General features: G+C 43.2%; 1 long non-coding RNA gene across 2 annotated transcripts in view; it reads right to left on the bottom strand.

Moving 5' to 3' along the window:
- Positions 1-227: 227 nt before the first annotated feature.
- Positions 228-21537, bottom strand: part of LOC118386536 (uncharacterized) — an 85249-nt gene continuing 63939 nt past the window's right edge. The window contains exons 3-4 of one of the 2 annotated variants that reach the window (XR_004826251.2): positions 4458-4940; positions 228-1345 (exon numbers count right to left, since the gene is read on the bottom strand). This is a non-coding gene — a long non-coding RNA (uncharacterized LOC118386536). Of the gene's footprint in view, positions 4941-21537 lie in introns of both variants that reach the window. The other variant, XR_008140089.1, reaches the window with a different exon arrangement.

The following is a 21537-nucleotide window of genomic DNA, read 5'->3' on the forward strand; positions in this document are numbered from 1 at the left end:
TCACATGTGTTGGACACAGGGTAGGCATTGTGCGCTCCCACAGTATACTGCTAAGGAGTTGGAGATGTTATTCTTTCCCTGGCTTCTAATCATCTTTGGCAGCAGGTCCACTTCCTGTCCAGAAACTAAATGTCAGTCAACCAACAGAGAGCAGGAAGAGTGGCAGAGGAGATCTGGGTGCTGATGATCAGTGATCGGAGAATAGAAATACACACACACAAAAAACAAACTTTGCACATTCGGGGCATAGATACTATGCACATTTTTCCGTAGTAAATACAGAGTTACAAAGAGAACAGGCAATAAACATGTATAAACACAAGCGAATGTACCACTGCTGCACGCTCGCTGGCTCTCATCTTGACATCAGGCTGGAACTCATCAAAAAACAAGGATGGGAGAGGACAGACCTTTCCCACGTTACAAGCACTACAGGGCAATTTAGAAAGAAATCCCTGCAGAAAGACGCCAGCTCCGTGTGAGTCCAACTGTTTTGTAAACAATACAAAGGAAAGGCCAGCATATAAGTGATATGTGGCCTCAACCACACGCAGACTACTACTAGGTTGTTCACACTCTGAAACGACTCAGATAGCAGAGTCAGCGAGGTGAAACCTTAACAATACCTCACCATGACCATATGTGACATGGTAAAGTAATGTTATGTGTTTAACTCGTATCTCCTGCTTTGTCTCTGTGTAATAACTGTAATTAATCATTATTAATCTGAATTTAATACAATTTACAACAACTATTTCCTTTCATGTTATTTGATTTGTAATGATCTTTCCAGCACCCTGTTGCAGCAGAAGACCATTTAGATATTAAGGCTTGTGAACTTTCAGATCACAAAGTTTAAAAAAGGGTATATTACATTAACAATAACAAAATAGTGTGGGAGACAGTGTACACAGTCGCCACCCAGTCCCATAGGTTTGACTTATTATCCCTTCAGGCTTTCCACATCAAAGCGAAAAGTCAGGGCCCTGTCGAAGAGTACTTGGAACAACGTGACGTCTGATGATGAATTCTTAAGAAAAAACAAACTCTTCCCCCGAGGCACAGCTTTTTTTTTCTTTCTTTCTGTCTTTTTTCAGAGGCGTTCCAGTGTTCTTTCCGCTGTGGAATAAGGGTCCGTAATTTGGCTCAAATAATGTTTAAATAATCAAGAGGCTGCGAAGATTTGAACTAATTCCACAAGGAAGGCACCAGATGTTTTGGTCTCTCTCTCATTGATTGTACAGTTGTACATCTCCTCTGGGGAAGGAAGGAGTGAGTTTACGGTCATTTGACTTGTATCTCAGTCTATATATGTCTACCTGTACCTGTTATCTCTTGGGGAAACCTGAAAGTGACAACAGAAAGGCCTGTAAGACAAATATATATAAAATATAGTCTATATCAATTGTGGATGAGTTGAAATAAACATTTACTGATGGTGTTAAATCAGGTTTTCTGGACATAACAAAAGGTTTATCACTGGGATCGATTCATGGTCCGGTTCTTTTCACTATTTACATGAACAATATTAGTTTATCTGTACACAATTATAACTTTAACTTGTATGCGGACGACACTGTGGTGTATGCTATTGCTTCCACAGCTGACACATTTCTGTCAGAGCTTCAATTTGCCTTTATTTCCCTGCAGAAAGCCTTTGTTGAACTGAAATTGGTACTTAATGCAGGTAAAAACCAAGTACACTACATGACCAAAAGTATGTGGACACCCGCTCGTCGAAAATCTCATTCCAAAATCATGCACATTAATATGGAGTTGGTCCCCCCTTTGCTGTTATAACAGCCTCCACTCTTATGCGAAGGCTTTCCACTAGATGTTGGAACATTGCTACAGGGACTTGCTTCCATTCAGCCACAAGAGGTCGGGCACTGAAGTTGGGCGATTAGTTCTGGCTCGCAGTTGGTGTTTCAATTCATCCCAAATGTGTGTGATGGGGTTGAGGTCAGGGCTCTGTGCAGGCCAGTCAAGTTCTTCAACACCGATCTCGACAAACCATTTCTGTATGGACCTCGCTTTGTGCACGGGGGCATTGTCATGCTGAAACAGGGAAGGGCCTTCACCAAACTGTTACCACAAAGTTGGAAACACAGAATAGTCTAGAATGGCATTGTATGCTGTAGCGTTAATATTTCTCTTCACTGGAACTAAGGAGCCTGAAACATGAAAAACAGCCCCAGACCATTATTCAACATCCACCAACTTTACAGTTTGCACTATGCATTCGGGCAGGTAGCGTTTTCCTGGCATCCATCAAACCAAGATTAATCTGCCGGATTGCCAGATGGCGAAGGTCTATATTCATCAATCCAGATAACGCGTTTCCACTGCTCCAGAGTCCAGTGGTGGCAAGCTTTACGCCACTCCAGCCGACTCTTGGCATTGCAAATGTTGATCTTAGGCTTGTGCGCGGCTGTTCAGACATGGAAACCCATTTCATGAAGCTCCCAACGAACAGTTATTGAGCTGACGTTGCTTCCAGAGGCAATTTGGAACTCGGTAGTGAGTGTTGCAACCAAGGACAGATGCTTTTTAAGCGCTATGTGCTTCAGCACTTGTTCCCGTTCTGTGAGCTTGTGTGGCCTACCACTTTGTGGCTGAGTCGTTGTTACTCCTAGATGTTTTCACTTCACAGTAACAGCACTCATGGTTGACCGGGGTAGCCCTTTGATGACCTGACTTCATTGAAAGTTACTGAGCTCTTCGGTAGGGCCATTCCACTGCCAATGCTTACCTATGGAGATTGCATGGCTGTGTGCTCGATTTTATACACCTGTCAGAAACGGGTTTGGCTGAAATAGTCAAATCCACTCATTTGAAGGGTTTCCACATACTTTTGTATATATAATGTTTGTTATTTTCCAAATTGTATTACGCTACAGCCTTATTCTAAAATTGATTCAGTTGTTTTATCAATTACACACAAGACCCCATAATGACAAAGCAAAAACAGGTTTTTATACATTTTTGCAAATGTATATAAATACAAAAACTGGAAATATCACATTTACATAAGTATTCAGACCCTTTACTCAGTACTTTGTTAAAGCCCCTTTGGCAGCGATCACAGCCTCGAGTCTTCTTGGGTATGATGCTACAAGATTGGCACACCTGTATTTGTTTTTTTCCCCTCGTTCTTCTTTGCAGATCCACTCAAGCTCTGTCAGGTTGGATGGGGAGCATCGCTGCACAGCTATTTTCAAGTCTCCCCAGAGATGTTTGGTCAGGTTCAAGTCCAGGCTTTGGCTGGGTCACTCAAGGACATTCAGAGACTTGTCCCGAAGCCACTGCTGCGTTGTCTTGGCTGTGTGCTTAGGGTCATTGTTCTGTTGGAAAGTGAACCTTTACCCCAGTCTGAGGTCCTGAACACTCTGAAGCAGGTTTCCATGCTTCATCGTAGGGATGGTGCCAGTTTTCCTCCAGACGTGATGCTTGGCATTCAGGCCAAAGAGTTCAATCTTGGTTTCTTCAGACCAGAGACTCTTGTTTCTCATGGTCTGAGAGTCATTTTGACACCTTTTGCCAGACTCAAAGTAAGCTGTCATGCGGAGTGGCATCCGTCCCTTCACTTTACCATAAAGGCCTGATTGGTGGAGTGCTGCAGAGAATCTTGTGCTTCTGGATCGTTCTCCCATCTCCACTCTGGAGCTCTGTCAGAGTGACCATCGGGTTCTTGATTACCTCCTTGACCAAGACCCTTCTCCCCCGATTGCTCAATTTGGTCGGGCGGCCAGCTCTAGGAACAGTATTGGTTGTTCCAAACTTCTTCCATTTAAGAGTGATGGAGGCCACAATGTTCTTGGAGACCTTCAACGCTGCATAATTTTTAAGGTACCCTTCCCCAGATCTGTACCTCGACACAATCCTGTCTCGGAGCTCCACGGACAATTCCTTCAAACTCATCGCTTGGTTTTTGCTCTGACGTGCACTGTCAACTGTAGGACCTTATATAGACAGGTGTGTGCCTTTCCAAATCATGTCCAATCAATTGAATTTACCACAGGTGGACTCCAATCACATTGTAGAAACATCTCAAGGATGATCAAAGGAAACAGGATGCACCTGAGCTCAATTTCGATTCACATAGCAAAGGGTCTGAATACTTATGTTAATAAGGTTTTAATGTTTTAATGTTTAACAAATTAGCAAACAATTTGAAAACCTGTTTTCACTTTGTCATTATGGGGTATTGTGAGTAAATTGTTGATGTTTTTTTGTATTTAATCCATTTTACAGTAATGTAACAAAATGTGGAAAGGGTCAAGCGGTCTGAATAGTTTCCGAATGCCCTGTAGATGGGTATCTGGATGGACGAAAAGCTATCTTTCAAAAATCATGTTGATGGGTTAATTAAGAAACTAACTCTAAAAATACGAACGTAGGCTGGCCTCGTAGATTGCACTCTTTTTTGTATAACACTCTCTTCCGCCATACCTTACCTTATTGTTAACCTTCAGACGTACAGTACAAGGATTCGGGGATGGCTAACCCTGAAGATTCTTTCATAAATAAATAATAGATACATCTGCTTAAAAACAATTGTGGCCCTCATGTCGAATGATCTCCAAAAGTCTTTAAAGTTGGTGAAGTTGGTGCCTCTAGGGTATTTATATAGCCCTTCTTTACATCAGCTGATATCTCAAAATGCTGTACAGAAACAACAGGTCATCTCCTCAGGAGTAAATGTCAGTTGGCTTTTCATAGCCGATCATAAAGAGTATCTCTACCGCTCCTGCTGTCTCTAGAGAGTTGAAAACAGCAGGTCTGGGACCGGTAGCACGTCCGGTGAACAGGTCAGGGTTCCATAGCCGCAGGCGGCAGAACAGTTGAAACTGGAGCAGCAGCACGACCAGGTGGACTGGGGACAGCAAGGAGTCATCAGGCCAGATACCCCTGAGGCATGGTCCTAGGGCTCAGGTCCTCTGAGAGAGAGAGAGAGAGAGAGAGAGAGAGAGAGAGAGAGAGAGAGAGAGAGAGAGAGAGAGAGAGAGAGAGAGAGAGAGAGAGAGAGAGAGAGAGAGAGAGAGAGAGAAAGAAAGAAAGAAAGAAAGAAAGAAAGAAAGAAAGAAAGAAAGAAAGAAAGAAAGAAAGAAAGAAAGAAAGAATGAATGAATGAATGAATGAATGAATGAATGAATGAATGAATGAATGAATGAATGAATGAATGAATGAGAGAGAGTTAGAGAGAGCATAGTCCAACGATACCCCGGACAGGGCCAAAGAAAGTGTTTGTTTCTTAAGTTTGTGTTTTGTGTTTGCTTTTCATGTATAGTGTTTTTGCTTTGTCATAATGGGGTATTGCGTGCAGATTGATGGGGGAAAAAACTATTGAAGTAATTTTAGAACAAGGCTGTAACGTAACAAAATGTAGAAAAAGTCAGTAGGTCTGAATACTTTTAATTTATGTGTATGTAGATGTGTATAGTGTAATTGATGTGTGTATAGATATGTATACTTTCATTGATGTGTATATAGATGTGTATAGTGTAATTGATGTTTATTGATGTGTACGTGCAGGACTCATCTGTGAAAGATACCGTGGTCTCATCATGATTTTCTGATTAAATAAAGGTACAATAAATTCTAAGAAATACAAATGCACATTTTTAGACAATTGGATCATTTGTTTTCTTCCCCCTTGACAATGATGTTCCCTCTGTTTCTTTCTCAGAAATGCAATGCAATGCACACACACACACACACACGCACGCACGCACGCACGCACGCACGCACGCACGCACGCACGCACGCACACACACACACACACACACACACACACACACACACACACACACACACACACACACACACACACACACACACACACACACACACACTCAGTTGATCACCAGAGATCCATTGTGTGGCTAAGCTTTTGAAGACTTCCTGCAATGTGTTGCACATGTTGAGTGATGTTCTGAACCTTCTTATACCCACAATGGATTCATAATTGCAGTAAATGAACCACAGAAGAAATGTGTGCTCAACATTTTCTTAACTCCTCTTGGGTGTTGGGGATAAATAAATACATTTGAAATATGCTGAACAAAGAGTCGAAGATCACCCTGAAAGATTTAATCTAACATTTGATATTTGTGTATATAGATGAATGCACATTTCTAATCAGATTCTCTGCATTTAATTTGAGAATGATGAAAAGGAGAGACCAGGCCTAAATTAAGTTGCCTGCTGGGCCTCCAGAGGAGAGATTGAGAGGAGCTTGTGAGACTGTTTTTATTTGAATCCCGGTAATGAAGTTAATTTTACAAGGTTTCCGTTCATTAAGCACAGCTGGCTCAGGTGAAATGTAGACATTTACAGTAAGCACTAACACACACACACACACACACACACACACACACACACACACACACACACACACACACACACACACACACACACACACACACACACACACACACACACACACACACACACACACACACACACAACATGTAAACTGAAAGTATTGGACGATTGATCCTTGGTAAGTGAAACCAGAAAAAAAGCAAATCTGTCGTTCTGCCCCTGAACAGACAGTTAACCCACTGTTCCTAGACCAGTTAACCCACTGTTCCTAGACCAGTTAACCCACTGTTCCTAGACCAATTAACCCACTGTTCCTCGACCAGTTAACCCACTGTTCCTAGACCAGTTAACCCACTGTTCCTAGACCAGTTAACCCACTGTTCCTAGACCAGTTAACCCACTGTTCCTAGGCCGTCATTGAAAATAAGAATTTGTTCTTAACTGACTTGCCTAGTAAAATAAAGGTAAAATAAAATAAATAAAAAATAAGATGGAGCTACAGAGACACTACCTTTTGAAAAAATGTATTTCCAAATAAATGTAATACCTTTATATTTCACATCTTTGTGTTGGAGACAACCTCCCCCCAACTAACCACTGAGGGCCTTTATAACCATCACCGCGCTACAGAGGTCTGACACAGTGTGTGTTGAACCTGAGAGGGCTCTCTCCCAAGCTTTCACATGAAGAAAAGCTCAGGAATGTCCATGAGAAGTTCACTGTTACAACAGCACATCCTTTTCTCATTACGCTTCAATAACATACCTTTGATTCATTTTGGCTATTTTTAGCCACTTCCTGTCTATCTGTGGGGCAGTGGGGAAGAGTAGAGTGGGCTTTGGAGGGCCAGGTGGTCCATTCTCACAGGAAGTCGAGGCTTAGCACATATAACCTTACTTACTCATAGATCATATCTTATGACATTATATTATCTTCTAATTAAATTAAATTGTCCATAAAAACTTCTAATCAATGAACTTTAAAAAGTTGCCAATATGTTTATTTTTCACATTTATCTCAGTTGTCTGTAAATCTGCATATTCAGCTAGCTGCCTGGAGAGTTGCCACTTTGAGCCAGCGGTGCCCACGATGGAAAGAAGCAGTTCATTACACACTCCCAAATAAACAGATATTAAATGGGGTCCACACTCAGAGAGAGTGTAGAGTGCATCAGAGACATCAGAGACCCTTTCCTAAACAAAGGCAGTTAGCTCTGAGAGAGAGGGGGGAGATTTGACAGAGAGAGAGAGAGCGAGAGAGAGAAAGAGAGAGAGAGAGAGAGAGAGAGAGAGGAGAGAGGCAGAGGAGAGAGAGAGAGGGAGAGAGAGACAGAGAGAGAGAGACAGAGAGAGAGAGAAGAGAGAGAGAGAGAGACAGAGAGAGCAGAGAGAGAGAGAGACAGAGAGGGAAGATTTGACAGAGAGAGAGAGAGCGAGAGAGCGAAAGAGAGAGAGAGAGAGAGAGAGAGAGAGAGAGAGAGAGAGAGAGACAGAGAGACAGAGAGACAGGGAGATTTGACAGAGAGAAGAGAGAGAGGGGAGATTTGAGAGAGAGAGAGAGAGAGAGAGAGAGAGAGAGAGAGAGAGAGAGAGAGAGAGAGAGAGAGAGAGAGGAGTGTCCTGTTTAAGACGGAACAGTTGAGTTATGTACGTCTTGGCAGCGCAGCACATCGGCTGGGCCCAAGGCATCACGGCGCCACCTCAGGCTTTCAGCAGCGGCCGGGGCGTTCTCCCAGCACATGGCATTCATTTTGGGGGCTGTTGGGGAGCGAGATGGGGCTGCTTTTCCAAAGCTGAGCGGTGCCTGAGCAATTAGGGGCAGCAATTACAAAGGGTGGATCTCCTCTCTGGTAATGCCAAGAGTAATGCGCGGGCTGCCAGGGGTCTAATGGAAGTGACAGGGAAGGGAGTCGTAATGGTGATCGTATGCTTGATTTATACCAGGAAAGGTGCAGTGTTTTTGGGATGTTTCTACCCTCTGTTTCAGTGTCCCGCCAATCAGAATCAGAAAAAAGAAAACAGTAACACACGATGTAGCGGTGATGATGAGAGATGATGAGAGATTGAATATGTGACTGAACCGCTGCCTGGTTTCCTACCAATCACAGAAGATGTTTAACCCCCCTCCCGTGATGGAGGTATTTCCAGAAGTGGTAATCAAGTGCCACCAGAGTGTGAGGGCGGCATTGGCCTGGGGTGCTTTCTACATTTTAACAACAAATGTGGATTTTCACTTAGGGACCCCGGGCCTCCAGAATAAGATGGCTTGGCATCAGACAGAAGCACATCTGGACTGATCAAACAATGTTATGTTTTAAAACAAGTATAACTAGCAATTATCCAAAGTATTTTCATAATAGCAATACAGTTTGCCCACACCACTTTGAGCAACTTCTCTTTGGCGATTTACCCTCTCCTCCGCCAACAGCAATTGTCTTGACCTTGGAAGCTCCGTATAATTTCACTTTATAGATGTTTTTCTATGATATATGAGCAGTGATTATTGAATTTCTGAATTATGTAAGAAATAAGAAGAAATTATCCAAACTTTAAGTGATGTTGTAACTCAAGTTGTTGGCATGTTTCTGACCATATATTCGGTCTTGAAACTGCTAGATGCTTTGCGGTAAAGTTAGTTATTTTTCAGCATAATTAAAACTCCTTTCTGCTGTCAAATCACCCTCTAGTGGCCTCATGGGTGGAATGCTATTCATAGTTTCCATCATTTCATAATTAATAAACATGATTTAAAAACCCCACTGAAAATCCAGGGTGTTTCTTTGTCAAATGATTTTGTTATATTTCAATATTCTGTGATGTACACTACTGTTCAACAGTTTGGAGTCACTTAGAAATGTCCAAAAAAAAGCTATTTTTTTTGTCCATTAAAATAACATCAAGTTGATTCGAAATACAGTGTAGACATTGTTAATGTTTTAAATGGCTATTGTAGCTGGAAACAGAAGGTTTGTTTTTTTATGGAATATCCACATAGGTGTACAGAGGTCCATTATCAGCAATGTTGTGTTAGCTAATCCAAGTTTATCATTTTAAAAGGCTAATTGATCATTAGACAACCCTTTTGCAATACTGTTAGCACAGCTGGAAACTGTCATCCTGATTAAAGTAGCAATACAACTGGCCTTCTTCAGACCAGTTGCGTATCTGGAGCATCAGCATTTGTGGGTGCGATTACAAGCTTAAAATGGCCAGAAACAAAGAACTTCATTCTGAAATTGGTCAGTCTATTCTTGTAGAAATGAAATGAAGGCTAGAAATGAAGGCTATTCCATGTGAGAAATTGCCAAGAAACTGAAGATCTCGTACAGCGCTGTGTACCCTTCACAGAACAGCGCAAACTGGCTCTAACCAAAATAGAAAGAGAAACAGACAAGTCCTCAACTGGCAGCGTCGTTAAATAGGACCCGCAAAAACACCAGTCTCAACATCAACAGTGAAGAGGGGACTCCGGGTTGCTGGCCTTCTGGGCAGAGTTGCAAAGAAAAAGCCATATCTCAGACTGGCCAATGAAAATAAAAGATTAACGTGGGGGAAAAAAACATAGACACTGGACAGAGGAATTCTGCCTAGAAGGCCAGCATCCCGGAGTCACCTCTTCACTGTTGACGTTGAGACTGGTGTTTTGCGGGTACTATTTAATGAAACTGCCAGTTGAGGACTTGTGAGGCGTCTGTTTCTATAACTAGACAGTTTTCAGTTGTGTACCGGGGCCTCCCACTCCTCTTTCTATTCTGTTTAGAGTAGTACACAACGTTGTACGAGATCTTCAGTTTGTGCAATGTAATAAAGAGGTCAGGGGGTGTGTGTGATTGGAGTTCTTTTTCATACGCAAATGCTACAATATAGTCATAGACTTCTACAACAGAGACAACTCAATGATAGTATAGGCCGGCAACTGGTGACCTAGCCCAGAATAGGTCACAATTATTAGAGACTCCTATGGAGACTCCTAGTAGATTCCTATCTACCAATCAAAATGGTTTCGCACATGCCACCTGCTCCACATACTGTTAGTTGGAGGACGCTAATGCACATTTCTCATGCTCTGAAAATAATCTCCCATTTTTTTGTTCCGCCTGTTTTGGAGAGAATCTGAGTATGTGTCCCTGATCAAATTGTTGGATCTTTTTTTTTTTTTTGCTTCTGAATCACAAACGCCGGCCTTCATCAACGAATAGTCTCAGAAGAGTCATAATTCACCAAAATTTGAAAATGTGCCGATTTTCAGGAGCATAAAGTGCCCTATTTTTTCCATAAACGTAATCCTAAGTGTAAACATGACGTTATCTGGCCTGAAAACTGACAGTGCTGTGTACGCTGGCCGTGTAGGTTTTATTCGATTACAGACACATCATATGAAGAACTTATACATCTATGGCCAGACGTCATCTTTTCACTGTTTTCTGAAGAATCCATGTTTATGAGTTGATCTTAGTTTAGCACAGAGCTTTGTGTGGCGGCAGAAATGGCACGGGCCACTGTTGATGATGACGTGCGACGTGGTCGGTGTCCCTCACCTTGCTCTATTCAGACCTCTACCGCCTACACTGTCTGTGTAGTTTTATAGCACACTGTAGGCTACAAGTCGTAGGGCAAAAAATGTGAGTGGAGAATAAATCTGTTTATGGCTTTTGTGATAACCTTTCATATATTATATTATTATTATTATTTACAATAAATATGACTACACTGTTCAGAAAGGGTGAATACTGTAGTCTTGAATAGTATTCAAGTGGTTTACGCTTGGGGGAAATAAAACTACGGGGGAAATAAAATGTGTTTATTTGTTGCTCAAGCTGTTACCCTCACTCATTGACATCTAAACACACACAACACATAACTAAATGTTACCTTCAGTTATAAGGACAACCATGACTTGTTTCATGCTCCAAGCCCATGTCAATGATGTATCCAACTTTCCTCATCATGATTGAAAGTTTAACAACGTAGCTATATTATGTTAATCAGGATGTGAAGGAGAATATAAGCCCACGGAAGAGGAGGAGGAGGAGGAGGAGGAGGAAGAGTGGGTATGAGGGAACAGAATGAAGATTGATAGAACTCATGTTCTAGGGAGCAATAAAAGATGACAGTGATCAAATCTAGAAAACGGGTGGACTTGTTACTGTGCAGTAAGCTTCCTGCCCAAAACCCAAAAGGAACTTTGTCTGTGCCTACATTTTCAGTTTAACAAAAGCCTAACCATAATGGAGGCAAACGATGAGTTGAACGTTGGTACTCTCAAATCTAAAGTGGCTCGTCTTCATTGTTTTCTCATCTCACAAAAGAGATCCCTCCTTTAGTTGTTCCCCCACTACATTAAAATACTGTCAGGGATAAAGCAAATATAGGCTACTGCAGAAGAGCCTTCACTCTGAGACCACCAGTATCTAACACCTTCCTCCCTTCCTCCCTGGCAGGCTGGGCTCCTAGCTCCAACACCCCCGCCCTGTGTGTACGTAGCGGTCTGGTTGTTTTTACAGAGTAAGGATGCAGAGAACCAGAGTTTTAACCCCGGAACATGCCTACTTTAATTGTGATAGTCAATGTGCTTCTGTTGCATTTGTTTCTGTTACAGTATCTCAGGGATTAAAACTGAACTGGCTCTCACACAACTCATGTATTGTGTGTGTCTACCTTTCTGAACCTCTGTGGTAACAGCTGACTGTTTCTCTTCCCTGGCCTCCTCATCTCTGACCTTCCTCCAAGTCCTCCTTTTGGGTTTTCTTTCTGTCATTATGTCTTGGGAAACCCAGAGATATTGCTTGTGGTTTTGAGGCAAATAAGCTGGAATGAAAAAATTGATTCCTCTAGCCTTATCCTTAGCAACAGGCCCATCTGTTCTGACAACGGAGTCGGATGCCATTACAGGAGCATGCTCTGTCACGTGTTCCATGTAAAAGTTGTGTGTGTGTTGCCTTTTGTCTCTGAGATAAAGAGGCCTTATTTGAGAATGTCCTATCACCTAAGGGATCAGTGAGACCTACAGTAATTGAGTGGAATGTATATATTCGCTCCATTAGCTAAATGTAGTGTAACATGGCTTGTCACCACTGTGAAGCCAAACAAGTCACTTCAAAACCTCTCCAAAGTAATAGTTCTTATCAGAATTATAGACGTCGTCAAGGAGAAATCATGGACTTCCTCCTGTCCGCTTTCCTATTCATTTTACACTCACTGGCTAAGTAGAGTAAACATAGAGAGAGAGAGAGAGAGAGAGAGAGAGAGAGAGAGAGAGAGAGAGAGAGAGAGAGAGAGAGAGAGAGAGAGAGAGAGAGAGAGAGAGAGAGAGAGAGAGAGAGAGAGAGAGAGAGAGACAGATGAGGCAGATAGAGTGAGAGATGTGTGAGTGCCCAAAAAACGCCTATGGCGTTATCAAATTCAGAGCATTTAGAATGAGACTTTACCCAAACCAGAGACAGTTGGATGAAACCCTGAGGAAATTACATTTGCTGGTACTACAAGGCTAATATATTGTAATAAGTCTGAAAACGATCTTAAAACCCCCTAGAGTCAATGTCCGTGCCCCTGCAGACATCTAATTAGCATAATAATAAAATCCCTTGCAGTTTTAACTCGACATCTGTTTTTGTGCCACATCTGCAGTGAAAGGTGACAGAGCTCAGAGCGACGTTAGTCAGACCATGAGACATCTCGAAAATCGATCTTCTCATTAAATTGTTTGTAGCGTCCTAACGATTTGCCAACTATTATGACCCTTCTATGGAAAGATGAGACTCTCACGAACATGAAACATGTTCCCTGTTTTGATCTGTGACCCCAACACGGGTCTTGGGACTCGTCTGAAGTCAATACAGCCGGTCTGTCAACTTCCGTCTGTGCTACACAGGGAGCTTCCTCTCTGTACATGTTGTTTGTTATGCTCTAGTACGTCTGCAGGCCTCACAAGACCCGTTTGAAGGTCCCCCGTACCAGCTGAAAAAATGAAGTACAGTATATATGGAGACTGTTTAATGCCAAAAATAAGGGGTTAAATACATGTTAAAAATAAATAAATAAATAAATGTTTCCTAATCTTTGCTGTATCTATCAGATATTGGACAAACACTTCATAACAAACTTCCTTTTGATCTTAATTGGAGAATATCTGTTGTTCCATGTAGTTCATCTGTTGTTCAATGCATTTGTATGGTAATAGCAGTAAGGCCCAAAACATTTTTTTAAATATATTTTTATATATATATTTACACTTCAAGAGGACTTAAAATTCCAAATCAAGATAGAAAAATCATCCTTGATATGACTTTCCTAAAACACTTCTATTTAGCTTAGTAGAATATGACAGTGTTCTTGGTCCCTGGAACCAAACTGTTCTCTGCAATGAAATGACCATGGAAAGATTCTAAGTACAAGAGTCACTTGTGTATCCAGTCCTCTCATGTCCAATGACTAAAGCAATACTGACCAGCGCTTATTCAAAAACTATTATGGCAAAAAGTCCATCGTAATATGAGTCAATCTAACGCAGTTTATAAAATAAACATTTTAATAATTTCAAGATATCGCACGCGCGTGTGTGTGTACGTGTGTACACGTGTGTGTGTGTGTGTGCACATGCGTGTGCCACGCAAGTCAGTCTGTTGGCGTGTCTAATTAAGAGCTCAGTGAATTGATTGTGGAGAGTCATCAAACTTGGTCCCTAAGAAACTAGGCGACAGCTGACTGCCTAGGGGACAGTCCCTGTGATCAAAGAAGTACGTGTGACTAAGCGTCCTCACTGTGACAAAGTCCTGGCTCCTGATCCACTTCAGAGACGGAGGTTAGAGAGTGGTTTACGACCTGCAGGAGGCATGGAGGAAGCATCACAAGGCAGATGACCTCTTCATCTTCATTACACACAAGACTGTGCATGTGGACAGAGCACTGCGAATCAATCACCATCTGGTCCTCAACAAGACCTCAGGCCAAACAACAGAGAACAGAGATTAGCTATAGTTTTTAGTTTTACTTTAGTTGTAGAGTTTATGAAGGCAATCATTTGACAAAAAGGTTCACCTTTGAGACAACGTACATCTTATGAAATACAGGTGCAGAGCAATAAATTAATTGTTTAAAAATTATATTTTGGAGTGCTGTACATTTCATGAAAAATAATACCCAGAGGACAAGGTAGCTAAAAGGTATAGCTTTTTGTTCCTGGTGGGACCGTGCGTGCGGGCATTACACAGTATATTATTTTCAGTGGCATGGTAAGGAATCACTGCCCTTTCACACAGAGCTATCTAGGGTCAAACATGATAAATGGAAGGTCAACCATCTTATTATGAAGAAGCTTCTTCTAAGGAGTGCTCTGCTCTATTCATTAGTTATTGCTTAATGTATTCCTTCAACCAGAGGCAATGCGTGTCTTTGCGTCCAGATGCCTAAAAACCCGACGCGATATGAAAATCAGACCCCTAGGCGAAACTGTGCTGGAGACTGAGCAGACAAAAGGACTCTCTGTGATGTCGTGTCACCCCATTGATATTTGACTTGAGGTTTGTTGTGGAAGCCTTCTCCATAGTCCTTCTCATTAGCATATCTACTTTAAGTTTGGGGGCGGCGGTGGGTTGTGAATCTATAAACAAAGTTTCCATCATGTCTGATCTCTCCAAGAAAATGTGGAGAATGGCGATAATGCCACCAGTGTAGTAGGAACATGGAGCAAAGTGTAATTGTGTAAAGGAATGTATGACCAACTGCCATCCACAAAGGGCCTCTTTGGGAGATGAGAGATCATGTGATATTTATAGAATACAGTCCGTCTGTTCATGGAGTTGATTTCAATTAGTTTGTTTTCCAAGGAGCAAGGTAGTCTGGTCCTCTGTCCAACAAAATGTAATATGGTGAAATAATGAAGTCACTGTGTTCACATCAGCATTGATATGCAAGTTGCATCAGATCCCGCGAGGGAGTGGTGATATGATTCCAAGGTATGCATGCTCCATAACATCCTTTGTGTGTATGGCACTACATGCACTATGGCGGACTCAGGGAGGTCTGTATGCCTCAATGACAAACAACAAAGATCAGATACTTCTGGATGTGAAATGCATAAGTCACATGTAGCTACAGAGAGAGGACAACATTACATTTACATTTACATTACATTTAAGTCATTTAGCAGACGCTCTTATCCAGAGCGACTTACAAATTGGTGCATTCACCTTATGACATCCAGTGGAAAAGCCACTTTACAATAGTGCATCTAAATCTTTTAGGGGGGTGAGAAGGATTACTTATCCTATCCTGGGTATTCCTTAAAGAGGTGGGGTTTCAGGTGTCTCCGGAAGGTGGTGATTGACTCCGCTGTCCTGGCGTCGTGAGGGAGTTTGTTCCACCATTGGGGGGCCAGAGCAGCGAACAGTTTTGACTGGGCTGAGCGGGAACTGTACTTCCTCAGTGGTAGGGAGGCGAGCAGGCCAGACGTGGATGAACGCAGTGCCCTTGTTTGGGTGTAGGGCCTGATCAGAGCCTGGAGGTACTGAGGTGCCGTTCCCCTCACAGCTCCGTAGGCAAGCACCATGGTCTTGTAGCGGATGCGAGCTTCAACTGGAAGCCAGTGGAGAGAGCGGAGGAGCGGGGTGACGTGAGAGAACTTGGGAAGGTTGAACACCAGACGGGCTGCGGCGTTCTGGATGAGTTGTAGGGGTTTAATGGCACAGGCAGGGAGCCCAGCCAACAGCGAGTTGCAGTAATCCAGACGGGAGATGACAAGTGCCTGGATTAGGACCTGCGCCGCTTCCTGTGTGAGGCAGGGTCGTACTCTGCGGATGTTGTAGAGCATGAACCTACAGGAACGGGCCACCGCCTTGATGTTAGTTGAGAACGACAGGGTGTTGTCCAGGATCACGCCAAGGTTCTTAGTGCTCTGGGAGGAGGACACAATGGAGTTGTCAACCGTGATGGCGAGATCATGGAACGGGCAGTCCTTCCCCGGGAGGAAGAGCAGCTCCGTCTTGCCGAGGTTCAGCTTGAGGTGGTGATCCGTCATCCACACTGATATGTCTGCCAGACATGCAGAGATGCGATTTGCCACCTGGTCATCAGAAGGGGGAAAGGAGAAGATTAATTGTGTGTCGTCTGCATAGCAATGATAAGAGAGACCAACAACACTGTATTTCACCCCAGAGTGCCTGGCTGGTTGCACCAGTAAATTGAATCAAATCAAATGTTATTGGTCACACACACATGGTTAACAGATGTTATTGACAGTGTAGTGAAATGATTATGCTTCTAGATCCGACAGTACAGCAGTATCTAACAGGTAATATCTAACAATTCCACAACAAAACCTAATACACACAATCTAGTAAAGGAATGGGATGAGAATATATATGTATAACATATATGGATGAGCAGTGACAGAGCGGCTAAGATGCAATAGATAGTAAAGAATAGATAGTGTAGTGTACAGTGTACAGTATATAAACTCAGCAAAAAAAGAGTCAACCGAGTTTATTTTCAGCAAACTTAACATGTGTAAATATTTGTATGAACATAACAAGATTCAACAACCAAGATAAAACTGAACAAGTTCCACAGACATGTGACTAACAGAAATTGAATAATGTGTCCCTGAACAAAGGGGGGGTCAAAATCAAAAGTAACAGTCAGTATCTGGTGTGGCCACCAGCTGCATCCTCATGCACTGCACCAGATTTGCCAAATCTTGTAGTGAGATGCTACCCCCTCTTCCACCAAGGCACCTGCATGTTCCCGGACATTTCTGGGAGGAATGGGCCTAGCGCTCACCTTCCAATCCAAAAGGTCCCAGACATGCTCAAAGGGATTGATATCCGGGCTCTTCGCTGTCCAAGGCAGAACACTAACATTCCTGTCTTAATGGAATTCACGCAACGAACGAGCAGTATGGCTGGTGGCATTTTCATGTTGGAGGGTCATGTCAGGATGAGCCTGCAGGAAAGGTACCACATGAGGGAGGAGGATGTCTTCCCTGTACCCTGTAATATACAGCATTGAGATTGCCTGCAATGACAACAAGCTCAGTCCGATGATGCTGTGACACACCGCCCCAGACCATGACGGACCATCCACCTCCAAATCGATCCCACTCCAGAGTACAGGCCTCGATGTAACGCTCATTCCTTCGACGATAAACGCGAATCTGACCATCACCTCTGGTGAGACAAAACCGTGACTCGTCAGTGAAGAGCACTTTTTGCCAGACCTGTCTGGTCCAGTGACGGTGGGTTTGTGCCCATAGGCGACGTTGTTGCCAGTGATGTCTGGTGAGGACCTGCCTTACAACAGGCCTACAAGCCCTCAGTCCAGCCTCAGCCTATTGTGGCCAGTATGAGCACTGATTGAGGGATTGTGCGTTCCTGGTGTAACTCATTAAGTTGTTATTGCCATCCTGTACCTGTCCCGCAGCTGTGATGTTCGGATGTACTGATCCTGTGCAGGTGTTGATGCACATGGTCTGCCACTGCAAGGACGATCAGCTGTCCGTCCTGTCTCCCTGTCGCGCTGTCTTAGGCGTCTCACAGTACGAACATGGCAATTTATTGCCCTGGCCACATCTGCAGTCCTCATGCCTCCTTGCAGCATGCCTAAGGCACATTCACGCAGATGAGCAGGGACCCTGGGCATCTTTTTTGTGTGTTTTTCAGTCAGTAGAAAGGCCTCATTAGTGTCCTACGTTTTCATAACTGTGACCTTAATATGAGATAAGTAATGTGAGATATGTAAACATTCTTGAAGTGGCATTATTAAAGTGACTAGTGTTCCATTTATTAAAGTGGCCAATGATATCAAGACTGTAGATAGGCAACCCCCTCTCTGTGCTAGTGATGGTTGATTAACAATCTGATGGCATTGAGATTGAAAAACAGCTTCTATCTCTCTGTCCCAGCTTTGATGCACCTGTACTGACCTCGTCTTCTGGAACGAAGCGGGGTGAACAGGCATTGGCTTGGGTGGTTATTGTCCTTCCTGTGACATCAGGTGTTGTAGGTGTCCTAGTTTGCCCCCAGTGATGCATTGTGCAGACTGCACCACCCTCTGGAGAGCCTTGTGGTTGTGGGAGGTGCAGTTGCCGTACCAGGCGGTGATACAGCCCCAGTTTTGAGGATCAGCAGTACCAGGCGGGAAGCAGGCAGATCAAATGGCCCAACAGCCGACATGTCCATTCGGTGACACAGAGCTCACCCTGCCTCCATTCCGCCAGTCCAGAGCCAGCCTTGTGCCCTGTGGCCCTGTGGCTGTAAATGCCCTCTCTCAGGGATTGGTTAATGATTCTCCTTATCTGGGGCCAGCGAAGGACCCTCAAGCATATCATTGGACACTCAATGGACAGATAGAGAGAAATAGTGAGAAAGAGAGGGGGATCTACAGAGAGAGTGGCCAGGATGCGGCTGAGGGGTGGGGAGGGCAGCGTGGGGGGGCTAAATGGCATAGAATTCCACCCTGTGCTCTGGACGATATGAAGCGCAACATTGTACTTTTGCCACAATGGCCACAGTGTCGACACGATCCCGTCTAATTCAATTAGCCTGGGAGATGGTGCATAAATTCCCCAAGAATTCTTCTGATGCACAGAGGTTGCCGCCAATGATGAGGGCCAATGTGAGTGCGTCTGTGTTGGGAGGTTGCAGACTAACCTGCCCCTGGTACAATGGCGTGCCTATGAGAAGAATGGGGCTTTTACTTCAGGTCAAACCTGAACTTAAATGCCAAGGTCAGAAGTCACCCCGGATACGATGAAGTGCTGGTTTGACTGACCACTTCCCTTCAGTCAATGAGGTAAATTGATGACAGACTACACTGCTGCCACGCCTCCAGGAGAAGATGGGTGACACTTTAACTGAGCAAATATGGAAATATGTTGTGAAAAACGTCAGAATCCATTTGGAATACTCGGCACATGATTCAAAACAAGTTTGGAATACTATAGATCTCTATTTACATTGCCTTCATTGCATGCATTGTGTAGTACACATTGTTTAATACCACACAAATATAAACCATGTTCTCATTGATTATACAAAACAAAAGGAGAGCTTTTAAATTAAATGTCACAAATACAAATATTTTCAGTTAGAAAAGTCATTAAAATTGTTGTGTTGTCAAAACACTACAGGACCTGAATAACCCTAATGTGACCACATAATTCGTATTAAAATGTGATTCTGTACAGACTCACAGTAGTGTCATTACTGTAAATGTAACAAAAAACAGAAGCAACAACTTGACTGTTTCTAACCAGTTGGACCATCATTTTCTGGCTTACCGCACTGCAAGAGTACAACAACAGGAAGGAAGAAGGTATTTAGCTCATTATTAGTACATTTTCTCCAGCAAAATCCCCTTCTAGAATGAGTCACACCAGGTGGCCTCCAGATCGCCAAGTAGTGACACCATCTCTCAGTCTCTACATTGATGTAAAGGGTGTATTTCATGGAATCTGAAATAGATGTGTGCTGGATGTTTGGCAGCAGTTTAGATGGGGCCCCCGACATCTACAGGGCATTCGGAAAGTATTCAGACCCCTTGATTTTTCACACATTTTTTTATGTCACAGCATTATCCTTAAATTGATCAAATGTATTTTTTCCATCATTAATATACACACAACACCCCATAATGACAAAGCAAAAACAGCTAATTTTATTCTTCAAATTTATAAAAAATTAAAACCTGAAATAGCACATTTGCATAAGTATTCAACCCCTTTACTCAGTACTTTGTTGAAGCACCTTTTGCAGCGATCACAGCCTCGAGTCTTCTTGGGTATGACACCACAAGCTTGGCACACCTGTATTTGGGGAGTTTCTCCCATTCTTCTCTGCAGATCCTCTCAAATTCTGTCAGGCTGGACGGGGAGTGTCGCTGCACAGCTATATTCAGGTCTCTCCAGAGATGTTCAGTCAGGTTCAAGTCCGGGCTCTAGCTGGGCCACTCAAGGACATTCAGAGACTTGTCCTGAAGCCACTCCTGCGTTGTCTTGGCTCTGTGCTTAGGGTCGTTGTCCTGTTGTAAGGTGAACCTTCGCCCCAGTCTGAGGTCTTGAGTGCTCTGGAGCAGGTTTTCATCAAGGATCTCTCTGTATTTTGCTTCTTTCATCTGTGCCTTGATCCTGACTAGTCTCCCAGTCCCTGCCGCTGAAAAACATCCCCAGAATATGATGCTGCCACCACCATGCTTCACTGTAGGGATGGTGCCAGGGTTCCTCCAGACGTGATGTTTGGCAATCAAACCAAAGAGTTCAATCTTGGTTTCATCAGACCAGAGAATCTTGTTTCTCATGGTCTGAGAGTCCATTAGCTTTGGTAAACTCCAAGTGGGCTGTTATCTGCTTTTTACTGAGGAGTGGCTTCAGTCATCACTCATAAAAGCCTGATTAGTAGAGTGCTGCAGAGATGATGTCCTTCTGTAAGGTTCTCCCATCTCCACAGAGGAACTCTGGAGCTCTGTCAGAGTGACCATCGGGTTCTTGGTCATCTCCCTGACCAAGGCGCTTCTCCCCCGATAGCTCAGTTTGGTGGTTCCAAACTTCTTCCATTTAAGAACGACGGAGGCCACCATGATCTTGGGGACATTTACATTTACATTTACATTTAAGTCATTTAGCAGACGCTCTTATCCAGAGCGACTTACAAATTGGTGCAAACACCTATGACAACCAGTGGAACAGCCACTTGCATCTAAATCTTGTTGGGGGAGAAGGGGGGAGAAGGATTACTTACCCTTACTTACCCTATCCTAGGTATTCCTTGAAGAGGTGGGGTTTCAGGTGTCTCCGGAAGGTGGTGACCTTCAATGCTGCAGTAATGTGTTGGTAATCTTGATCTTGTCATCGACACAATCCTGTCTTGGAGCTCTACGGACAATTCCTTCGAGCTCATGGCTTGGTTTTTGCTCTGACATGCACTGTCAACTGTGGGACCTTATATAGACAGGTGTGTGCCTTTCCAAACCATGTCCAATCAATTGAATTTACCACAACTGGACTCCAATCAAGTTGTAGAAACATCTCAAGGAGGATCAATGGAAACAGGATGCACCTGAGCTCAATTGTGAGTCTCCTAGCAAAGGGTCTGAATATGTATGTAAATAAGGTATTTCTGTTTTTTTATGTTGAATAAATTATCAAACATTTAAAAAAATCTGTTTTGGCCTTGTCATTATGGGGTATTGTGTGCAAATTGATGAAGGGAAGTTTTTTTAA

This window comes from Oncorhynchus keta, chromosome 7, assembly GCF_023373465.1.
Source record: "Oncorhynchus keta strain PuntledgeMale-10-30-2019 chromosome 7, Oket_V2, whole genome shotgun sequence".
NCBI lineage: Eukaryota > Metazoa > Chordata > Actinopteri > Salmoniformes > Salmonidae > Oncorhynchus > Oncorhynchus keta.